Raw genomic sequence first — 19,620 nt, 5'->3', positions numbered from 1 at the left:
ATCTGCCTGCTAGCCTACCTGGAGGCTCTGCCGTCACAGTTCGTACCTGCCCGTTTACCCAGAGACTGCCCCGGTCACTTGCCGTGACCTCCTGCCCATTTACCCAGAGACTGCCCTGGTCACTTGCCGTGACCTCCTGCCCGTTTACCCAGAGACTGCCCCGGTCACTTGCCGTGACCTCCTGCCATTTACCCAGAGACTGTCCCGGTCACTTGCTGTGACCTCCTGCCCGTTTACCCAGAGACTGTCCCGGTCACTTGCTGTGACCTCCTGCCCGTTTACCCAGAGACTGTCCCGGTCACCTGCTGTGACCGCCTGCCTGTCTTCCCTGGTCGCCACCCGCTTCCTTACAAGGACTGCCCCCTTGTATAAGTTGCTCAGAGGTTCCGCTTCCCAGACCCGTTACAGTTTGCTCGGGCCATGGAACCCGGTGGCACCCAAGCTCCCTCGCTCTCGGACCTTTGTCATGAACTGTCCCGACAGAGGTCCCAACAGGAGTCCATCCTGGGTCACCTGCGGAATGTCAATACTCGCCTGGACACTTTGACTGCCCCACCAGCAACCACAAATACCATAGTATCCTGCTCTGGAATCCGGCTTTCTGCACCTCCTCGCTTCGGAGGCGACTCCGCTCAAGCTCGGGGCTTCATTAACCAGTGCACCCTGCACTTTGAACATCAGTCCCACCAGTTTAATTCCGACCGGGCCAAAGTAGCCTTCATCATGTCCCATCTCACGGGAGAGGCACTGGCTTGGCTAAATCCTCTATGGGAGAGAGGAGACCCTCTGGTGTCCGACCTGCCAGCCTTTCTCACAGCTTTCCGGAAGGTCTTCGACGAACCCGGACGGAGGACCTCATCCGCCTCATCTCTGCTACGCCTCACCGTGGGCCAATATGCCATACGGTTCCGTACCCTTGCTTCGGAGCTGGCCTGGGATAACGACGCCCTGGTGTCCGTCTTCTGGGAGGGTCTGTCCGGCCGTATTAAAGATGAACTCGCCGGTCGGGACATTCCTACCACTCTCGACGACTTGATTACACTTGCCACCCGGATTGACATCCGGTTCCAGGAGCGCGCTAGGGAGGTCACCCGTGGGAGGAGGATTCCACGTCTAGTCCCTACCTCTCAGAGACCCGTCACTCTCCAGGCACACTCACCTGAGCCTATACAGGTCGACCAGACCAAGATGGTCAAGACTCGTCAAGACTTACGTCGTGCCGAGGGGAGCTGTTTCTACTGTGGCAGTAAGGAGCATCGGATCCGTTTCTGCCCTGAGAGGTCGGGAAACGCCTGTGTCTAGGATCGCTCGGAGAGGTCGCCCTAGACAAAAGTAAATCCTCTCCATCCCTGATGCTGTCTGTTTCTATCTTCTGCGGAGAGAACCGCTATTTTGAACTGGCTCAACTTGACTCTGGAGCTGCTGGAAATCTCATCTCTCAATCCCTGGTAGAAAAATACCACATTCCCACCAAACCTCTGGCCGTACCTTTATCTGTCGCCGCCGTGGATGGGGGTCTCTTACCACATCCATTCCAACTCATCACCGAATCTCTGACTCTACAGGTGGGAATGCTGCATTCTGAGAGCATCTCCTTTCATGTTCTGCCTGGACTCTCTCACGCACTATTGCTTGGCCTTCCTTGGCTCCAGAAACATGCACCCGTGCTTGATTGGCAGACCGGAGAGGTCCTTCGCTGGGGACAGGACTGCCATAAGACTTGTCTAGTTCCCGTTCGTCCTGCCCGTCATTCTCCTACCCCAGCCAATCTGCCCGATCTTCCGGTTCCCTATTGGTCTTATGCGGATGTCTTCAATAAAAAAGAGGCAGAGACTTTACCTCCTCATAGACCATACGACTGCCCAATCGACCTGATGCCCGGCTCTACTCCCCCCCCGTGGGCGAATCTACCCTTTGTCCGCTGCTGAAACCCGGTCCATGTCTGAATATATTGAGGAGAACCTGGCCCGGGGATTTATCCGGAAATCTACCTCCCCGGCGGGAGCAGGCTTCTTCTTTGTCAAAAAGAAGGACGGCTCACTCCGTCCATGTATAGACTATAGAGGCCTAAACCAGATTACTGTGAAGAATAAATACCTCCTTCCGCTTATTCCTGAATTATTTGACCGTCTGAGGGGGGCTAGAATCTTCACCAAACTGGATCTCCGTGGGGCGTATAACCTGGTCCGTATCCGTCAGGGGGATGAGTGGAAGACGGCGTTCAATACCCGGGACGGCCACTATGAGTACCTTGTGATGCCCTTCGGTCTCTGTAACGCTCCTGCCGTCTTTCAAGAGTTGGTCAATGACATTTTCCGTGATCTTCTCTACTCCTGCGTGGTGGTGTACCTGGACGATATCTTGGTCTTCTCTCCGGATCTTCCTACTCACCGGAGGGACGTTCGTCAGGTCCTGCTCAGGCTCAGTCAGAACCACCTCTACGCTAAATATGAGAAGTGCATCTTTGAGCAGACCTCTCTTCCATTTCTGGGCTACATAATCTCTCAGACAGGTCTACAAATGGATCCTGAGAAACTGTCTGCCATCCAGAAGTGGCCCCGACCAGAGGGGTTGAAGGCTATTCAGCGGTTCCTGGGCTTCGCCATTATTACCGCCTGTTCATACCGCACTTCTCTTCCCGGACCGCCCCTATTTCTGCTCTCACCCGTAAAGGTACGAACCCCAGAGAATGGCCGCCCGAAGCAGAGGAGGCATTTTATTCCTCAAAACAGGCCTTCCTCTCTGCCTCGGTGCTGCATCGTCCGGACGGCAACAAACAATTCTTCCTAGAAGTTGACGCTTACTCCTCCGGAGCTGGGGCGGTACTTACCCAAAAATCTTCTTCCGGAAGAAAGGTAACCTGCGGCTTTTTCTCCAAACTTTTCTCCTCTTCTGAGCGCAATTATTCTATAAGAGACCGAGAATTGTTGGCCATTAAGATGGCACTGGAGGAGTGGCGTTAACTGCTCGAGGGGGCTCTCCACCTGGTAATAATTTACACTGACCACAAGAACTTGGCATATCTCCAGAGCGCCCAGAGACTTAACCCGCGCCAAGCCCGGTGGTCTTTGTTTTTTGCCCGCTTCGATTTCATTCTTCATTTTCGTCCGGCTGACAAGAACATCAAAGCTGACGCCCTGTCCCGATCCTTTCTGGTGTCTGATCTTGAGGAGGAGCCTAAACACATCATCGATCCCGCCAGAGTAATGCAGGTAGCCCCCGTGGGTCTAAATCGTCTCCCTCCCGGTAAGACGTTCGTAACGGAGTCCGATCGGGAGAAGATTCTACACTGGGGTCACTCATCCAAGCTAGCTGGGCACGCCGGTCAGAAAAAGACTCTCCAGCTTATTACCCGGCACTACTGGTGGCCTACCCTGCACAAGGATGTAATTGACTTTGTTTCTGCCTGTGTGTCCTGCGCCCGCAACAAAGTTCCGAGACACCTGCCTACCGGCCGCCTTCTTCCTCTGCCTGTGCCTGCTGCCCCATGGCAACATATAGCTATGGACTTCATAACAGATCTCCCCGTCTCTGCCGGTTGTACGGTCATTTGGGTGGTTGCTGACCGCTTTTCCAAAATGGCTCATTTTATTCCCCTGCCAGGCCTCCCGTCTGCTCCCGAGCTAGCTAAAGACTTTATCCGCCACATCTTCCGTCTCCATGGTCTGCCTCTCCACATCGTGTCGGATCGTGGGGTTCAGTTCACCTCACGCTTCTGGAGAGCCACATGTAAACTGCTCGACGTCACCCTGGACTTCTCCTCCGCTTACCACCCACAGTAGAATGGTCAAGTGGAGCGGATCAATCAGAATTTGACCAGTTACCTCCGGCACTTCGTTAATGCCCACCATTCAGACTGGGTGGATCTCCTACCATGGGCCGAGTTCTCTTACAACAATCACGAGAGCGAATCTTCTTCTAAATCCCCGTTTTTTGTAGTCTTCGGTCAGCATCCTCGGATCCCTTTTCCTGTCTCCACCTCTGTGGACAACCCGGCTGCGGAATCTCTCATTAGCAAATTTTCCTCCATTTGGGAGAGTACCCGATCCGCACTCCTTCAGTCGTCCGAGCGGATGAAGAGACACACCGACAAAAAACGCCTGGATTCCCCACAATTTCGTCCCGGAGATAAAGTCTGGCTCTCATCCAAATATGTCCAGCTCAAGATTCCTTTCTATAAGTTAGGGCCTCGGTTCATCGGCCCACTGGAGGTTATCAAACAGATCAACCCGGTGGCCTATAAATTGAAACTCCCGGCCAACTTACGGATCCCTAACTCCTTCCATGTATCTCTTCTCAAACCCGTGGTACTTAACTTCTTTTCCAAGTCTACAGGTACGCCTCCTGCTCCGGTTTCTGCTGAAGACGAGTTTGAGGTAGAGAACATTCTGGCCACCAAAAGGGTAAGAGGAAAGACCTTTTATCTAGTGGATTGGAAGGGGTTTGGTCCTGAGGAGAGAACATGGGAGCCCCGGGAGAACATCCATGCCCCTCTCATCCTTGCTAAATTTCTGTCTGGCCTAAAAAAGGGAGGGCCTAAAGGGGGGGTACTGTAGCATCGGCATCCCTGCCTCCTGCTAGGCGGGGACGCTGTTCCCCTCACCTCTCTGCTCCGTGCCAGGTGGCTTCCTCCCGCTCTGCTTGCAGCGCCCGCTCTCCCCCGGTCACTGTGCTTAGGGCGCGCGCGCGCTTCCCCTCTCTTAAAGGGGCCGCGCGCGTCGCCCTAAGGAGTCCCCGGCCAATGGCCGGAGGATCCCTCCATATATAAGGCACCTCCTCCAAAATGGAGGTGCCCGAGCAATGTTGTTGCACTGTTCACTACTCTGCTTCAGCCCTCAGGTCCCGTTGCCAGTTACCTGCCAGTTACCTGCCAGTTACCTGCCTGTTACCTGCCTGTTATCTGCCAGTTACCTGCCAGTCTCCTGCCAGTTTGCTGCCTGATTCCTGCCTGTCATCCGCTTTCCTGCTTACTAGCCTGAGGTCCGACAGTCTGCCTTCCGACACCTGTCAGTCTGTCTATGGACCAGCTTGCCCGCTCACCTGGGAGCGCTCACCTGCTACCTGCCTGATAGCCTACCTAGAGGCTCCGCCGTCACGTGCTGTGACCACCTGCCAGTCCAGAGACTCTTGCCCGCTCACCTGGGAGCGCTCACCTGCTACCTGCCTGATAGCCTACCTGGAGGCTCCGCCGTCACGTGCTGTGACCACCTGCCAGTCCAGAGACTCTTGCCCGCTCACCTGGGAGCGCTCACCTGCTACGTGCCTGTTAGCCTACCTAGAGACTCCGCCGTCACGTGCTGTGACCACCTGCCAGTCCAGAGACTCTTGCCCGCTCACCTGGGAGCGTTCAACTGCTACCTGCCTGTTAGCCTACCTAGAGGCTCCGCCGTCACGTGCTGTGACCACCTGCCAGTCCAGAGACTTTTGCCCGCTCACATGGGAGCGCTCATCTGCTACCTGCCTGTTAGCCTATGTAGAGGCTCCGCCGTCACGTGCTGGGACCACCTGCCAGTCCAGAGACTCTTGCCCGCTCACCTGGGAGCGCTTATCTGCTACCTGCCTGTTAGCCTACCTGGAGGCTCCGCCGTCACATGCTGTGACCAACTGCTTATCCTGAGACTCTCGCCAGCTCACCTGGGAGCACTCATCTGCCATCTGCCTGCTAGCCTACTTGGAGGCTCTGCCGTCACAGGTCGTACCTGCCCGTTTACCCAGAGACTGCCCCGGTCACTTGTCGTGACCTCCTGCCCGTTTACCCAGAGACTGCCCCGGTCACTTGCCGTGACCTCCTGCCCGTTTACCCAGAGACTGCCCCGGTCACTTGCCGTGACCTCCTGCCCGTTTACCCAGAGACTGCCCCGGTCACTTGCCGTGACCTCCTGCCCATTTACCCAGAGACTGTCCCGGTCACTGGCTGTGAACTCCTGCCCGTTTACCCAGAGACTGTCCCGGTCACTTGCTGTGACCTCCTGCCCGTTTACCCAGAGACTGTCCCGGTCACCTGCTGTGACCGCCTGCCTGTCTTCCCTGGTTGCCACCCGCTTCCTTACAAGGACTGCCCCCTTGTATAAGTTGCTCAGAGGTTCCGCCTCCCAGACCCGTTACAGTCAGGATTACTTCGAATTCTGACAATCTGAGGGTCATGTTGCAGGTAGTGCAGCAAGAAGGCACTTATGTGTCTTGCGTATCTCGGAGCCCCAAAATTATTTTCCAGGCTAGATGCAGCTAAAAATTATTATTAATTTTAAATCTGGTGGAGCTTAGTATAGATGGCCTAATAGAATCAGTACTGCACACTGCTACAAAGCCCAAATTATTTTCCAGCCAAGATACAGAAAAACATGATTAGTAATTTGAAAGCTTAAAACGGTTGGTGTGGTGATTTTAACCAATCATCAAGCTTTTACTCTCCCCAGGATGACACAGGGGTAGAAAAGTCATTTAGGATCCATGATTTGTTCTTCTTTATGAACGTGAGTCTGTCTACATTATCAGTGGAGAGCAGCGTGCGCTTATCTGTCAGCACACCACCAGCAGCGCTGAACACACGTTCAGACAGAACGCTGACTGCGGGGCATGACAAGATCTCCAAGGTGTAAGTGGCGAGCTCCGGCCATTTATCCAGATTGGAAGCCCAAAAAGAGCGAGGGTCCAGTGACACAGTCATGGCTTCAATGTTTACTTGGAGATAGTCCTGTACCATCATCTCTAGGCGTTGACTATGTGTCAGACTTTTTGTCTCCTGTGGCCTTGCAAAGGATTGGCTAAAAAAGTGGTGAAATGATTACGCAAAATTGATGTTACCAGCAGATACTGTGTTTCTGTTACAGTTTGAGTGCTGAACACTCGACGGTCCCATGGTTGGCAAGTTGGAACTGTGAGATTCACTACGTGCACCACTGGTGTTTTGTGGAAAAGCACATGTAAGATTCTGCAACAGTCTCTGCTGATACTCCTGCATGCGTGCATCCCTTTCTATGGCAGGAATAATTTCTGCAAATTTACTTTTGTACCGGGGATCTAACAGTGTGGCAACCCAGTAGTCAGGATTATTTCTAATTCTCACAATTCGAGGGTCATGTTGCAGGTAGTGCAGCAAAAAGGCACTCATGTGTCTTGCGCATCCAGGAGCACCAAGTCCCTGTTGTGTTGGTGGCGAGGTAACAATCATGCTTCCTTCCTCTTTCCTCCCCCCCAACCTCGCACAACAGAAATGTGATCAAGGTCTCCCCCATCTGATGAGTCTTCCATCAGTTCGTACTCCACTTCTTCCTGGGCTCCTGCACCTTCCTCACTAGTTTGGCTGCTACCATGCGCCCTGGTAAAACCATCTCCCCCACCCTCACATGCCTGCCGCCTTGGTGCTGCCGACCGTCTGGACCTTGCAGATGTTAGCCCTTCTGCATACAACTCCTCCTCCTCTACTTCCTCCACCTCCTCTTGTGCCACCACCTGACTCCGAATTCTGTTTAACATTTGCTCCAGCATGTAAATCATCGGAATAGTCATGCTGATAATGGCATCGTCAGCACTAAACATCTTCGTCGCCATTTCAAAACTGTGCAGAAGGGTGCATAGGTCCCTGATCTGAAACCACTCCTCCAGCGTGATTTGCCCCACCTCTGGATCTCATTGGCCCAGGCTATACATCAGAACGTATTGCACCAGGGCTTGTCGGTGCTGCCACAGTCGCTGCAACATGTGCAGAGTTGAATTCCATCGGGTAGGCACATCGCATTTTAGAAGGAGAAGTGGCTGGCCCAACGACTTCTGTAGAGATGTAAGTCGCTGAGCTGCGGGATGCGAACGGCGGAAGTGAGCACACAGCGACCGTGCCCTCTGCAGAAGGCCATCTAGTCCGGGATAGTGGGCTAAAAATTGCTGGACAACCAGGTTCAACACGTGAGCCATACAAGGCACGTGTGTGACATTGCCCCGGCGAAGGGCCGCACCCAGGTTTGCAGCATTGTCGCACACGGCCTTCCCTGGTTTCAGGTCCAGTGGAGACAACCATTCATGAAATTGGTTCTCCTGAGCTGACCACAACTCCTCAGCTGTGTGACTCACATTTCCCAGACATTTCAAAGTAAAAACCGCCTGATGACGTTGAGCCCTACTGCCAGCATAGTAAGGAGGTGTGCAGGATCCCTTCTGCACAGTTAGAAAGCTTGTGGCATGACCAGACAGGCTTTGGGTGCAGGTGGAGGACCGAGAGGAGGTTGAGGAGACAGAAGCAGTGGAGGAACTTTGAGATAAAGAGGATTGACGCACAACTCGTGGGGACGGCAAGACTTGGACAGCAGCCCCTTGTCCTGCTGTCACCATAGTTACCCAGTGCCCAGTCAGCGACATGTAACGCCCCTGTCCATGCCTACTCATTCAAGTGTCTGTTGTGAAATGCACCCTGTCACACACAGAGTTTCTCAAAGAAGCGGTGATGTTGTGTGCGACATGCTGGTGGAGCGCAGGCCCACCTTTCTTTGAAAAGTAGTGCCGACTGGGCATCTGGTACTGGGGCACTGCGACGGACATAAGGTCTCGAAAATCCTCTGTGTCCACCAGGCTGAAAGGCAGCATTTCTGTAACCAAGAGCTTGCAGATGGTGAAATTCAACCTCTTAGCTTTCTCATGGCTAGGAGGAAATGGTCTTTTACTTGTCCACATCTGAGGGACCGAGGGCTGGCTGTTGTGCTTAGACGGGGTTGATAAGGGTGTCCCTGGCAAACTGCCGGTCTGTGAGGAAGATGCAGGCGGACATGTTAGGTTGCCTTGATCCAAAGGTGGTGCTATCGATGTCGGACAGCGCTCAACACCAGCTGGCGTTAGCACCTCCAAAGAAAATGATGCCCTGCCAATCACGCTGGCTGTTGCGGTTAAAGAGGTGGCAGGTCTGCGCCCCAAAACAGGTGTGACTGCTGTCCCCCCAGTCACAGAGAATGAAGAGGCCGCGGATGCACAAGATGTGGCAGACGGTGGTTGGCCCGGCTGGCTAGGCCGCATTGTAGCACAGTGAGCTTCCCACTGCAACTTATGCTTTATGTCCATGTGCTGGTTCATGCATGAAGTACTCAAACTATGTATTTTTTTGGCTCTACTTAGCTTTTGTTGACAAATGTTACAGATAACACGAGTTGGGTCATCTTTATCGATCTGAAAAAATGCCCAGGCTATGCAAGGCTTAGCACCCATGCGACCTGAAGAGCCACCACGACTTGTGGTCAGAGGCAGAGTTGTGTTTGAGGATGCAGTTGTTGACGTGCTTCCAGTACTACGTCTCTGTCCAGGAAAGGCGCAACCTGACCTCGTCATTAGAGATGAGCGTTGTTCTACTCGAACTGTTCGCCAATCTCAAATTCGAGCTGTTTTGGGCGGTGTTCGAGCCGGTCGGCGAACACGAACAATTTGAGAAAAATTCGGCTGTTCGAGGTTATGTTCGATAACTGTTCGTGCACCAAAATCATAACTGGATTTTTTCTCAGTAATGATGAAAATTAATGTTAATACGCAGTTTGAGTGTACAGCGGGGCGGTGGGAGGGGCAGGGGATGGATCTCTGCAGGAACAATGAAGATCTCCATTTTTTTTTCTCTTTCCCGCATTTGCAGTGGGGAGGTGCAATCTGTCAGCCTATCAGCAGCGCACACACGGAGCGAAGTGCTTTTTTTCACACAAGCAAGGGCATGTGTGATTGGCAGTGTATGTCACATGTCCTTGCCCTATAAGACCAAGCCATTTTCCCCGTCGCCACCATTTTCTCACTGCTGCAGCTGCGTGTTAGACGGCACCGCTGTTGCTGTGTGCGCTATACCTTGTTAATTTCAAGCCAATTTTCGCACAAATATACAGATAGCTTGGGAGTAGGGAATAGTTGTGATTGCAGTCCTTTTAAGGACTAGGTTACAGCATTTCCTACGACTTTTATCAGGCAGGTCTGTGCTCTTAAATAGATAGATTGTGGGAGTAAAGACTAATTGTAATTGGAGTCCTTTTCAGGACTAGGTTACATCAGTTCCTATCAGTTTTTGCCAGGCAGGTCTGTGCCAGTGCTGTGCAAGTTTTTTTCACAGCATTTGGCTGAATCTAGCAAAGCTAATCCTTTTTGGCCTATTGCAGAGTGTGTTAGTCAGTGGAGTAGCCTATCTGTGTTGCAAGATATACCACCTGTGTATAGAATACCAATTTTTTTACTGCACCTAGTGAAGTAAAATCTTTTGGGCATAGCATCATTCTATTAGTCCATCTATACTGACCTCCATCAGGTTGCAAACTGAATATAATTTTTTTCTGCATCTAGCTCTGAAAAAATATTTGGGCTTCTAGCGGTGTGTGGGACTTGGTCTATTAGTCCATCTATACTGACCTCCATCAGGTTGCAAATTAAAAATAATTTTTTTCTGCATCTAGCTCTGAAAAAATATTTGGGCTTCTAGCAGTGTGTGGGACTTGGTCTATTAGTCCATCTATACTGACCTCCATCAGGTTGCAAATTAAAAATAATTTTTTTCTTCATTTATCTCTGAAAAAATATTTGGGCTTCTAGCAGCGTGTGGGACTTGTTCTATTAGTCCATCTATACTGACCTCCATCAGGTTGCAAATTAAAAATAATTTTTTTCTGCATCTAGCTCTGAAAAAATATTTGGGCTTCTAGCAGTGTGTGGGACTTGGTCTATTAGTCCATCTATACTGACCTCCATCAGGTTGCAAATTAAAAATAATTTTTTTCTGCATCTAGCTCTGAAAAAATATTTGGGCTTCTAGCAGTGTGTGGGACTTGGTCTATTAGTCCATCTATACTGACCTCCATCAGGTTGCAAATTGAATAAAAAAATTTTCTGCATCTAGCTCTGAAAAAATATTTGGGCTTCTAGCGGTGTGTGGGACTTGGTCTATTAGTCCATCTATACTGACCTCCATCAGGTTGCAAATTAAAAATAATTTTTTTCTGCATCTAGCTCTGAAAAAATATTTGGGCTTCTAGCAGTGTGTGGGACTTGGTCTATTAGTCCATCTATACTGACCTCCATCAGGTTGCAAATTAAAAATAATTTTTTTCTTCGTTTAGCTCTGAAAAAATATTTGGGCTTCTAGCAGTGTGTGGGACTTGTTCTATTAGTCCTTCTATACTGACGTCCAGCAGGTTGCAAATTGAATATAATTTTTTTCTGCATCTAGCTCTGAAAAAATATTTGGGCTTCTAGCGGTGTGTGGGACTTGGTCTATTAGTCCATCTATACTGACCTCCATCAGGTTGCAAATTAAAAATAATTTTTTTCTGCATCTAGCTCTGAAAAAATATTTGGGCTTCTAGCAGTGTGTGGGACTTGGTCTATTAGTCCATCTATACTGACCTCCGTCAGGTTGCAAATTAAAAATAATTTTTTTCTTCATTTAGCTCTGAAAAAATATTTGGGCTTCTAGCAGTGTGTGGGACTTGTTCTATTAGTCCTTCTATACTGACGTCCAGCAGGTTGCAAATTGAATATAATTTTTTTCTGCATCTAGCTCTGAAAAAATATTTGGGCTTCTAGCGGTGTGTGGGACTTGGTCTATTAGTCCATCTATACTGACCTCCATCAGGTTGCAAATTAAAAATAATTTTTTTCTGCATCTAGCTCTGAAAAAATATTTGGGCTTCTAGCAGTGTGTGGGACTTGGTCTATTAGTCCATCTATACTGACCTCCATCAGGTTGCAAATTAAAAATAATTTTTTTCTGCATCTAGCTCTGAAAAAATATTTGGGCTTCTAGCAGTGTGTGGAACTTGGTCTATTAGTCCATCTATACTGACCTCCATCAGGTTGCAAATTAAAAATAATTATTTTCTGCATCTAGCTCTGAAAAAATATTTGGGCTTCTAGCAGTGTGTGGGACTTGGTCTATTAGTCCATCTATACTGACCTCCATCAGGTTGCAAATTGAATAAAAAAATTTTCTGCATCTAGCTCTGAAAAAATATTTGGGCTTCTAGCGGTGTGTGGGACTTGGTCTATTAGTCCATCTATACTGACCTCCATCAGGTTGCAAATTAAAAATAATTTTTTTCTGCATCTAACCCAGCCAATAGTTTTGGCCTAATACCACAGTTTGGCCACTCAGCTCTGCTCGGTTACCATCCATTGTTTTTTTGTGCAAACAACTCCAGAGTTGTGAATTAGTTAACCACCAAAATGAGTGGAAAAAGGCCTGCTGCTGGTGGAAAGGGGAATAGGCGTGTTGGGAAGGGGAAAAAAGGTTGTGTCCGTGGGGTAGGTGCAGAAGAAAGACCATCTTCCAGCCAAACTAAAATGTCTACTTCTTTTAGCGGACAATGTGATAAGATCCCTTTCTTACGGCCACGCCAATCGCTACAAATTCCAGATGAGGCACAAAAACAGCAGGTGCTTCAACGGATATCAAGTGCTCCTTTAAGTGGGCTCTCCTCCACATCAACTTCAACATCACAAATACTCCAGTCCTCAAAGGTGTCACCCAAATCGCACTTGCTTCCTCACAGCTCCCAAATCTCCAGCTGCCCGTCTGAGTATGAGGTAGAACAGATGGTTGAGTCTGCAGAGCTGTTTACTCATACTATAGCCTGGGAATCAGAGGTCGACTCCAGCGCTTCTGTGAATCCAGACGAGGAAATGATCTGCACTGATGCCCAGAATCTTTATGAGTCGGATCCAGGACCAGACGCAGAAGGTTCTGACCATAATGTAGACCCTCATTCCCAAACTGTAACTCCTGTTGGTGGAGACAATGAGGAAGACGATGATAAGACTCAAATACCTGATTGGAGCGACAACTTAAGTTTTTTGTCAGGGCAGGAACAGGTTGGCTCTGAGGACGACGGGTGTGATAACGCACAGGGTGATGATGATGAGGTCGGAGATCCCACTTACTGTCAACCCACAGTCAGCCAAGAGATGAGGTCAGCAGAGGAGGTGGAGGAAGATGCTAGTGACGACGAGGTCAGGTTGCGCCTTCCTGGACAGAGACGTAGTACTGGAAGCACGTCAACAACTGCATCCTCAAACACAACTCTGCCTCTCACCACAAGTCGTGGTGGCTCTTCAGGTCGCATGGGTGCTAAGCCTTGCATAGCCTGGGCATTTTTTCAGATCGATAAAGATGACCCAACTCGTGTTATCTGTAACATTTGTCAGCAAAAGCTAAGTAGAGGCCAAAAAATACATAGTTTGAGTACTTCATGCATGAACCGGCACATGGACATGAAGCATAAGTTGCAGTGGGAAGCTCAGTGTGCTACAATGCGGTCTAGCCGGCCGGGCCAACCACCGTCTGCCATATCTTGTGCATCCGCGGCCTCTTCATCCTCTGTGACTGGGGGGACAGCAGTCACACCTGTTTTGGGGCGCAGACCTGCCACCTCTTTACCCGCAACAGCCAGCGTGATTGGCAGGTCATCATTTTCTTTGGAGGTGGTAACACCAGCTGGTCTTGAGCGCTGTCCGACATCGATAGCACCACCTTTGGATCAAGGCAACCTAACATGTCCGCCTGCATCTTCCTCACAGACCGGCAGTTTGCCGGGGACACCCTTATCAACCCCGTCTAAGCACAATAGCCAGCCCTCGGTCCCTCAGATGTGGACAAGTAAAAGACCATTTCCTCCTAGCCATGAGAAAGCTAAGAGGTTGAATTTCACCATCTGCAAGCTCTTGGCTACAGAAATGCTGCCTTTCCGCCTGGTGGACACAGAGGATTTTCGAGACCTTATGTCCGTCGCAGTGCCCCAGTACCAGATGCCCAGTCGGCACTACTTCTCAAAGAAAGGTGTGCCTGCGCTCCACCAGCATGTCGCACACAACATCACCGCTTCTTTGAGAAACTCTGTGTGTGACAGGGTGCATTTCACCACAGACACTTGGACGAGTAGGCATGGACAGGGGCGTTACATGTCGCTGACTGGGCACTGGGTAACTATGGTGACAGCAGGACAAGGGGCTGCTGTCCAAGTCTTGCCGTCCCCACGAGTTGTGCGTCAATCCTCTTTATGTCATTTTTCCTCCACTGCTTCTGCCTCCTCAACCTCCTCTCGGTCTTCCACCTGCACCCAAAGCCTGTCTGGTCATGCCACAAGCTTTCTAACTGCGCAGAAGGGATCCTGCACACCTCCTTACTATGCTGGCAGTAGGGCTCAACGTCATCAGGCGGTTTTTACATTGAAATGTCTGGGAAATGTGAGTCACACAGCTGAGGAGTTGTGGTCAGCTCTGGAGAACCAATTTCATGAATGGTTGTCTCCACTGGACCTGAAACCAGGGAAGGCCGTGTGCGACAATGCTGCAAACCTGGGTGCGGCCCTTCGCCGGGGCAATGTCACACACGTGCCTTGTATGGCTCACGTGTTGAACCTGGTTGTCCAGCAATTTTTAGCCCACTATCCCAGACTAGATGGCCTTCTGCAGAGGGCACGGTCGCTGTGTGCTCACTTCCGCCGTTCGCATCCCGCAGCTCAGCGACTTACATCTCTACAGAAGTCGTTGGGCCTGCCACTTCACCGGCTAAAATGCGATGTGCCTACCCGGTGGAATTCAACTCTGCACATGTTGCAGCGACTGTGGCAGCACCGACAAGCCCTGGTGCAATACGTTCTGACGTATAGCCTGGGCCAACGAGATTCAGAGGTGGGGCAAATCACGCTGGAGGAGTGGTCTCAGATCAGGGACCTATGCACCCTTCTGCACAGTTTTGAAATGGCGACGAAGATGTTTAGTGCTGACGATGCCATTCTCAGCATGACTATTCCGGTGATTTACATGCTGGAGCACATGTTAAACAGAATTCGGAGTCATGTGGTGGCACAAGAGGAGGTGGAGGAAGTAGAGGAGGAGGAGTTGTATGCGGAAGGGCTAACATCTGCAAGGTCCAGACGGTCGGCAGCACCAAGGCGGCAGGCATGTGAGGGTGGGGGAGATGGTTTAACCAGGGCGCATGGTAGCAGCCAAACTAGTGAGGAAGGTGCAGGAGCCCAGGAAGAAGTGGAGGACGAACTGATGGAAGACTCATCAGATGAGGGAGACCTTGATCACATTTCTGTTGTGCGAGGTTGGGGGGAGAGGACAGAGGAAGGAAGCATGATTGTTACCTCGCCACCAACACAACAGGGACTTGGTGCTCCTGGATGCGCAACACACATGAGTGCCTTCTTGCTGCACTACCTGCAACATGACCCTCGAATTGTGAGAATTAGAAATAATCCTGACTACTGGGTTGCCACACTGTTAGATCCCCGGTACAAAAGTAAATTTGCAGAAATTATTCCTGCCATAGAAAGGGATGCACGCATGCAGGAGTATCAGCAGAGACTGTTGCAGAATCTTACATGTGCTTTTCCACAAAATACCAGTGGTGCACGTAGTGAATCTCACAGTTCCAACTTGCCAACCGTGGGACCGTCAAGTGTTCAGCACTCAAACCGTAACAGAACCACAGTATCTGCTGGTAACATCAATTTTGCGGAATCATTTCACCACTTTTTTAGCCCATCCTTTGCAAGGCCACAGGAGACAAGAAGTCTGACACATAGTCAACGCCTAGAGACGATGGTACAGGAGTATCTCCAAGTAAACATTGAAGCCACGACTGTGTCACTGGACCCTTGCTCTTTTTGGGCTTCCAATCTGGATAAATGGCCGGAGCTAGCCACTTACGCCTTGGAGATCTTGTCATGCCCCGCAGCCAGCGTTCTGTCTGAACGTGTGTTCAGCGCTGCTGGTGGTGTGCTGACAGATAAGCGCACGCGGCTCTCCACTGATAATGTAGACAGACTCACGTTCATAAAGATGAACAAATCATGGATCCGAAACGACTTTTCTACCCCTGTGTCATCCTGGGGAGAGTAAAAGCTTGATGATTGGTTAAAATCACCCTACCAACCGTTTTAAGCTTTCAAATTACTAATCATGTTTATCTGTATCTTGACTGGAAAATAATTTGGGCTTTGTAGCAGTGTGCAGCACTGATCCTATTAGGCCATCTATAATAAGCTTCACCAGATTTAAAATTAAAAATAATTTTTAGCTGCATCTAGCCCGGAAAATAATTTTGGGGCTCCGAGATGCGCAAGACACATAAGTGCCTTCTTGCTGCACTACCTGCAGCATGATCCTCATATTGTCAGAATTCGAAGTAATCATGACTATTGGGTTGCCACACTCTTAGATCCCCCAAACTTTTCGATCAACCTTTTCATTTTAATAAAGACCAAAAAAATGGTCATTTTTGAAATTATAAGCATTAGCAGGTTGTTAGAAACTGAAATCAAACAGTTTTCAACTCAAAACTTTATTCTAGGTGATGTTACATTTTCACATAGGACCCCTTGTTCGAAAGGAGCTTCTGAACTCTCTCGTCCATTGAATTTGTCAGGTTTTGGATGGTTTCTGCTTCAATTGTTTTGCATGAGGACAGAATACCCTCCCAGAGCTGTTGCTTAGATGTGAACTGCCTCCCGCCATCATAGACACTCCTTTTAATGATGCTCCAAAGGTTCTGAATGGGGTAGAGGTCAGGGGAGCATGGGGGTCACACCATAAGTTTGTCCCCTTTTATGCCCATATCAGCCAGAGATGCAGATGTTTTATGTGCAGCATGAGATGGTGCATTATCATGCAGAAAAATGATCTTGCTGTGAAATACACGGTTCTTCTTCTTGAACCATGGCAGGAAGTGCTGTTTGAGAAAATCCACATACATTATGGAGTTCATCTTTAGCGCCTTCAGGGATCCTAAAGGGGCCGACAATCTCTCTCCCCATGATTCCAGCCCAAAACATTACTCCACCTCCTCCTTGTTGGCGCTGTAGCCGTGTTTGCGTGGGGTGTCCATCAACCAGCCATCCTCCACTTCATTCATCTGGACCATCGAGCGCTGCACGGCACTCATCCGTGAACAAAACAGTTTTGAAATCAGTCTTCATGTAATGTTTGGCCCACTGGAGCCGTTTCTGCTTGTGTGAAGTGGATAGAGGAGGTCGACAGGATGGCGTATGCACAGCTGCAAACCTCTGAAGGACCCTGCATCTTGTTGTTCGGGGGACGTTGGAGGCACAAGCAGCTTCAAAAACTTGTCTGCTGCTATGACAAGGCTTTTTTGCCGCTGCTCTTTCAACCTGACGTAATTGCCTGTAGGAAAGAGTCCTCAATTTGCCCTTATCAGCACGCACACGTGTGTACTGTGAATCAGCTACATACTTCTTGATTGCCAAGACACTTCATCCTGATCATCGCACAATGTTGATTGTAGTCATGCCTTGACCTAAACACTCCACAATTTGTTGCTTCTCAGCAGCCGACACATCCTTTTTCTTTCCCATTTTGGCAGAAAATGTAGGCTGCTTAATAATGTGAGAGAGCCTTCTTAAGTAGTCTTGCCTTTCATTGGACACACCTGCCAAACTAATTAGCACAGGTGTCTGCAATTGCTTACAGTGATATAAAGAGCCCTGACACACATCACCATCAATGAGTTTAACTGACAAACAAACAAATTCTTCCCTTATCACTCCTAAACACTTTTTGCATAATAATTTGGAACGCGGTGTACATGTGCTTTTCCACAAAACACCAGTGGTTCACGTAGTGAATCTTACAGTTCTAACTTGCCAACCGTGGTCTGTATGGAATTGTTCAATAAAGGGCCCAAAATTAAGATAACATAGATGGGAGAGGTCTCTATGAATAGGAATTCCTAAGTATTTGATACCCTGTGAGGGCCAGGCAAAGGGAAAGTTGGACTGGATGGAATCCTATATGGATTTAGGGAGGGAGACATCGAGGGCCTCAGACTTCGCTGCATTGATTTTAAAATTTTACCATGTAACAAAGTGATCTATTTCAGCCATAACAGCAGGGATGGATATATGTGATTGAGTGATATATACTAGGACATCATCAGCAAATAGAGAGCACTTGTACTCGGTGCCTCCCACCTCAATCCACCTAATATTGGGGTTATGGCGAATTGATGAGAGCAGGTGCTCCGTCACTAGGATGTATAAGAGAGGGGACAGAGGACATCCCTGCCTTGTCCCATTGGTGATTGTGAAAGGTGATGAAAATGTTCTGACGCACCCCCTGGGCCTTGGGACACCCGGAGCCGGACCCTTTTTGGTGGATGCTGGTGGTTGTAGTCTTCGTGGCGGCGATCCGGTTCCGTGGCTCAGGGCGGTCAAACCAGTGGCGGAACTATTTATGTGGTTTTGATGTTTAAATGTCCGACTACGCCACCCGTTGATTGCGGTCAGAGTGAACCGCCGCTACAGGGCAGACCGCTAAGGCTGGTGTTGTGGGTGCAGCAGAGCGTAGCATAACTCCCCACGGGAGGAGTATAGCCTCAGGGCAGTGTATGCGGAGGATGGGGGTGATGGTGCAGGGCAGCAGCAGTAACGACACGGAGTCAGTGATGCAGTTCAGGGCCTTTACTCACAGTTCTTATTATCCAGACCACGTCTGCAGGTAACGGCTGCCCACGTCGTACTGTGCTCACCAGGTGAGGGGCTCAGACAACTCCCAGATAACTTTGGAGCGCTTCACAGGACCCCCTTTGTGTGTCCTTTGTCTGGCCTTTCTTACCAACACTTCTGTCCGGCTGCCTCGGGCCTCCTCTTGGTAAGCTTGGCGCCAGTTTCCCTGACCCTATGTGGTGCCTTCCTAGCGGGTGGAGCAAGGGGCTGCGCCACATAAAATGTCAGAGCCTCCGGTTTCTAGCTGAGGGTCGTTTCCTGCCTCCACTAGTTCGGGGACCGGTCTCCCCCTTTGGCCTGACCCCTCCACGCAGGTGGATTCGGGCGTGCGGTGGCGACTCGCCCGTCCGCACCCCTGGGATCCCTTCATTCCTCGTTCCTGGAGCCTTCTCCGCTCCTCTTCCTTCCTTCTCCCTCTTGCAGGCCTGGGCCTCTGTTACTAGGCCCGCCTCCGGAGCAGAGCTCATGCAGAGCCCCTGCTCCCTGCCACTTCTGCTCAGACTTCTCTGCACTGAACTAAGATGGTGCCCACCTTTTATACTCCCTTCTCAATGCACCCAGGAACTGCTTCCTCCCTGCTCCTGCACTGCAGGGTTCCCCTTCCTCAGTGTTCCCTCCCCCCACTCCAGCCAGGGACAGGGACTGTCGTGCCCATCTCAGGGGCATATTGGTCGCCCTGCCCCACGGCAATGTGGTGTAATGCATGCAGGTGTCAGGTCCTGATCCACACTCCATCCTTATCTGAGAGTGAGATATCACACCTCTGGGTGAGGTGCAATACGTCTGTAGCAACCGAGCCCTCGGTGCTACAGTTCCATTTATCTTCAGCCTAGGTGACGTATTGTGATACAGGGCCGTGATTTTGGCTATAAAAGGGTCCCCTAGACCCCTACCCCAAGCTTTTTAAGAGAATCATATATGGCGTGCCAGGAGACTCTATGGAATGCTTTCTCAGCATCCAACGAGAGTATCTACTTACAAATTTTTAACTGCATCTAGCCCAGGAAATACTTTGTGCCTAGTAGCAGTGTCTGCTAGTCAGCGGATTATCCCGGCTGTTAAGCAAGCTACACCACCTGTAGTTTGGACACTTAATTTTTTCAAAGGAAATGTTTCGGGACCACGGGATACTTAGTGAAGAGCATCAGGA

The sequence above is a fragment of the Phyllobates terribilis genome, unplaced genomic scaffold (assembly GCF_046119375.1).
Source record: "Phyllobates terribilis strain yellow unplaced genomic scaffold, ASM4611937v1 Scaffold_8__6_contigs__length_399053987, whole genome shotgun sequence".
Classification (NCBI taxonomy): domain Eukaryota; kingdom Metazoa; phylum Chordata; class Amphibia; order Anura; family Dendrobatidae; genus Phyllobates; species Phyllobates terribilis.
This window is presented reverse-complemented; position numbering follows the sequence as displayed.